The following is a 5,547-nucleotide window of genomic DNA, read 5'->3' as shown; positions in this document are numbered from 1 at the left end:
GTGCAAACCGACGCATGTTGAGGGGGCGGGGCCGGACCTCAAAATTATGCTTCACGCCAAAAATTTCCAAACGCTAAAACTTTCACGTTGAAAAACAGAATTGTACCAAATTTGGCACGAGTCATCCCTGTCCCATGCCCGACGATACCCTGAGGTCAAATTTTGACGTCATCAAAGCCCCGCCCCCTCAGAACAGGAAGTGACTTTTTTTGCTTGGAATGCTCCCTCCCTGACACTCTTGACCCAATCAGGATGATCCTGTGTTAGAAGGCAGATAACAAGTTGGTCTGACTTGCTTTGAAGCGCAAAGCACTTCCGCTGGAGGATGTGGGCATGGCAGCGTGGCGAATTCATTAGTGACGCCGTTACAATACGTTTGGCTCTAAATTCCACAGATTTGAGCCGAGGTTCATGAAAATCACTATGATTGATCATTGCCCGCCCCTTGAACAGGAAACCATGATAATTGCCCAATAGCCTCTCTAGCGCCCCCTAGAATATTTGAAAACCTCAGCCCCAAGCCATTTTTCGACCGATAAATCTGAAACTCGGTGAACATGTGCATCTTCTCAGGACCTATGAAAAAGTCTCTTGGAGCTCCGGTCCAAACTCAACAGGAAGTCGGCCATTTTGGGTCAAAGGTTAATTTTGGGGCTTTTTTAACGGCGAATTTCAACGAACTCCTCCTAGGGATTTTGAAGGATTGACTTCAAACTTGGTTAATAGGCCTTTAAGACATTGGACAGTAAAAGTTATCAAAAGCTTTCGGTTTCGTTTTGTTAAAGGGGCGTGGCCAGGCCTCAAAGTTGAGCTTCACGCCATAAATTTCCAAACTTTATAACTTTCACATTGAAAGACCAAAATGCACCAAACTTAGCAAGAGTCATCCCTGTCCGATGCCCGACGATCCTCTGTGGTCATAGTCTGACGTCATCAAAACCCCGCCCCCTCAGAACAGGAAGTCCCTTTTTTTGCTTGGAAGGCTCCCTATCTGACACCCTTCGCCCAATCAAGATGATCCTGTGTTAGAAGACAGATAACAAGTTGGTCTGACTTGCTTTAAAGCGCAAAGCGTTTTTGCTGGAGGATGTGGGCGTGGTGGCGTGGCGAATTCAGAAATGACGCCGTTGCAATACGTTTGGCTCTAAATTGCAGATTTGAGCCGAGATGTACCAAAATCACTATCATCGATCTTTATCCACACTTTGAACAGGTATCCATGATAAGTGGCCAATAGCCTCAACAGCGCCACCTACATTCTTCCTACAGTTATATCTCAGTGATACAACATCCGATCTGAACCAGATTTTTGGTGCATCATTAGTGAGCACTTATGCACATATTGGTATTGTTGTTTAATATTTGACTCAAGTGCGCACCCTAGATTTTTTAGACTGTTATATCTCAGTGATATTACATCTGATCTGCACCAGATTTTGGATGCTTGATTAGTGAGCACTTATGGACACAGTGGTATTGCTGTTTAATATTGGACGCAAGTGCGCCCCCTATATTATTCAAACCATTATATCTCAGTGATATATTGTCTGATCTGGACCAGATTTTTGGTGCGTGATTAGTGAGCATTTATACACACAATGTTGGTGTTGTTTTACATTTGACACAAGTGCGCCCCCTACATTATTCACACTGTTATAGCTCAGTGATAAATCATCCGATCTGCACCAGATTTTTGGTGCGTCATTAGTAAGCACTTATGGACACATTTGTATTGTTTTTTTAACTTTAGACTCTAGAGCGCCCCCTGCATGATTCAATCTGGTATATTTCAGTAATACATCATCTGATCTGGACCAGATTTTTGGTGCGTCAATATTGATCACTTATGGACACATTGATATTGTTTTTTTTTTTATTTTGTCTCTAGAACGCCCCTACATCATTCTAACAGTTATATCTCAATGATACATCATATGATCTGCACCAGATATTTGTTGTCATCTGTGAGCATTTCCTAACACTTTAATATTGTTGTTAATTTTTTGACTCAAGTACGCCCCCTAGATTATTCAAACTGTTATATCTCAGTGATACATCATCTGATCTGGACAAGATTTATTGTGCATGATCAGTGAGCACTTAGACACATTGGTATTGTTCTTTAACATTTGACTCGCGATGGCGACCAGGCATAGTCGCTGGAGCCCCGCGGTTGCCGTAAGGCCAGAGAGGCGCTTTGCTGCGAGGGCCTTCAATGCTGCTTGCAGCTTTAATTTGTTTGTTTATCTGATTAATGACAGTGATAGAGAACGTGTGTGTTACTTTTTATTTAATTTAATTGGTACAAGCAGTGTTTAAATGTGATTTATAAATAAATCTAACACAAAGATAATAATTTAATGATTAAGCTTCAACTTTTAATTTGCTGGAAAAGTCTGAAGACACTGCAGGTATGGCAGGATGAATTGCATTTTAACAGGAATTAAAGTAATTTATTACATCTACTCAAATGTGGGGAATTAAATATTTTATATGTGTGTGTGTGTGTGTGTGTGTGTGTTTAATTGCTCTTTTAGCTACTTTTGCCTGAACCTAACGCTGTAAGTGAAACAAGGCTTCTATGTCATATAGGCTTTGCCCTTTAAGGCTGTCGCTGATGGGTTTATCCCGTTATGCAGAGCATAAGCACTGAAAAAATTTAGTCCACGCCCACCTGCTGTGTGGGCCCCACCCGGTCCGTATAAATTACGTTAAGAGCGGGAAATCGGCTCCCATTTTTTCTTCAGCGAGCTAATATAGCACTGTCAGAAGAACAAAGAGGATAAATTGTGTAAATGACCAACCTTTGTGAAGGATGCTTGGCCCGGCAGTCGACCTCCGGTCGTCCGGTGAGTTCTCCTCCCCGAGGAGAAGATGACGAGCAGTCTTATTCCAAGGTAAGCGTCGGGGAACATTTCCCAGTGACAGGTCACTACACGCTGGACAACGCCATCTTGTATTTTTTCCTCTTATCGCCGACCCTCGGGGCGAACCGGATGGTTCCTCCGGGGCAAGGCGTGCTCAGCTGCAGCCCCCGCTGCTCATTCCCTCCTGGGGAGCGTAGTGTAGGTGGAGGGGGGCTGAGTGAATGCTCACCCCATCCCACCTCGTTTCGCATCGGCGATCACACCGCTCCCGGCCGACAGCGCCCTCACGGTTGCCCGGCGGAACCCAGGAGGAGGCTGACATGAAGGGACCCCTTTTTTCTACGTCCCTCGCCTTTTCCCGCCAGTTCGGATGATCGGCGGGAAGGTTGTTTTTCACTGGGCTCCACTGTGGCTCACCGTCTTGATCCATACGGCCTCGCGTTCCAACAGGACGTTCGACGGGCGAGGCCACAGACGGTTCTTTCCTGGTAGATTGGAGGAGTCGGTCCCCAGACCGCTCCCATCACCAGAGTTGAGGGATTCACCGAGCGGGGCTATTCCTCGGTAACCCCCCTGGAGCCAAGCCTCGCGGAAGCTTCCGGAGCGAAGCTGCCCAGGTCGGACCAGCGTCCCGTCCCTCCGGAGGAACACGAACCAGACGGCGACCACGCTCTCCAATCGAGCCCACCGATGTGTTTTCAGGCAGCCGCAGTTAGCAACAACGTGCGCTGCTAGCATATAGCATGTCCAAGGGACTGAAGGCCGCAGACCTGCCTTGGAGACAAAGAACTCCCTCTGTAAGGCAGCTGACGCCAGCTCAACATATGTGCCTCTCCTACGGTTTGCCTGTCGAGGATTGCAGCGTGGATGACGATGATCCAACGATCCACCTGGCTTCGTTACTCCTCTCGCTGCCGGAGAAACTGCACAAGACCTGATGAAGCCCATCGCGGACGCGCTGTTCAGAGCAGCTTCAAACCATGCTGGCGAATTGAAACAGTCGGAGGAGGTGCCAGAGACTGTGCGCCACCTCATCAAGCCGCGCGGCTCATCCCGGCCCGCTGGAGGGACCGTCGCGAGCAAGCTTCGACTTTCCCACGGCTGCGGCTCTCGCTCAGTTCCACACCAGCCCCGCCCGTCAGAATCCAGCCCTCTTCATTCCGGCAACCTGCAGCTCAGCGTTTCCCCAGAGTTCGCCTGCAAGACAGCGCTCTGGGCAAACAATCGCAGAGCTCATGAGAGAGAAGTTTCTCAAAATGACGGTCTCCGGAGGGTGTGTGTAAAAGTGACACGAAAGTTGAAATAAATCATCATTAATGATCAAAGTGTCTGTTTTTTAGCCAGTCTGTAAGCTCGGATGAGCTCACAGCGGCCGCACACATTAAGAGCCGGTGTCCTTAATAAGGTTTTTTAAACTCACCGCCGCTCCAAGACATTACTAGTCGCTTACAGGGCACGATGGTAAGTGAAAATAACTCGTTATAATCCCGAGCTGCACGATTTTCACTCAAGCGATGTCAACTCGCACTCGTGGGATGAAACAGCCCCACACACGAGCCGGTGTCCTTAAATAAGGTTTTTAAACTCACCGTCGCTCTAAGACATGACGAGTCGATCACAGAACAGCCTCCACACATGAGCCGGTGTCCTTAAAGGTTTTTAAACTCACCGTCGCTCTAGACATGACGAGTCGATCACGGCACAACGGTAAGCGAAAATAACTCGTTATCAACTAGAACTGCACGATCCTCACTCAAGCGGTGTCAACTCGCACTCGTGGGATGGAACAGCCTCCACATGAGCCGGTGTCCTTAAATAAGGTTTTTAAACTCACCGCCGCTCTAGACATGACGAGTCGATCACAAAGATGAACAGCCTCCATCCAACGGCGCTGCGTTGATGCTGGCGCGCACACACAGCTGCCGGCGCTAACCAGCTCACATCGATATAATGTGGTCCGCAGGCCGGTTCGGGTGGAGGTCCTTCTCTCTCACAAGAAGCGACACCCGTCTCAACGAATCAAACGCGGGCAGCCGTCACCCACCGCGTCTCAGCGTTCGGCAGTTCACCGCAGCTTAAACGTGAAGCAGCTGAAAGAACCCGGTAATGAGTCCCGCCTCCCTCCAGCGAGAGCGGCGCGCGTCCCTCCAGAGAAAAACGTGTGCTCCCGCGGGGCTAGCAGCCTTCACTCCAACAGCACGGCGTTAATGAAGTCACGCCCTCCGCCTTTTCAACGTTCGCACAGCGACGTCAAACGCGCAGCCACACCGCGTCATCAGCTGTCACACGCTTCGCCTCAGCACAAGCCTTGCCCGGGATCACACAGAAAACATTCCCGCGACGCATGACGGCGGTTGAGGGGCGGACTGCTGACAGCCGTACAAAACATGACACATCACTTAACGCACGTTCACCCTACGAACGTTACGTAGAGTGGCTAAAACATGCTCGCCGTTTTTCAGATGGATGGACAAGGTTTTATGCAAATGGTACAAGTTACAGTTTGCAACCCGAACCCCTCCATTCAGAGGAGTTATAAAAAACAGTCCCGTCATCATCAGACTAAATCTCATCCCTAAATGCAGAAGTCCAAGTGTTTCTGATAAAAGTAATCTACAGAGTCCCCCAACGGAGAGAAAACACAGGGTTTTTACTCACGGATCGGAGGGGTGAGACCGTT

The sequence above is a fragment of the Nematolebias whitei genome, chromosome 3 (assembly GCF_014905685.2).
Source record: "Nematolebias whitei isolate Nwh7 chromosome 3, NemWhi1, whole genome shotgun sequence".
Lineage (NCBI taxonomy): Eukaryota > Metazoa > Chordata > Actinopteri > Cyprinodontiformes > Rivulidae > Nematolebias > Nematolebias whitei.
This window is presented reverse-complemented; position numbering follows the sequence as displayed.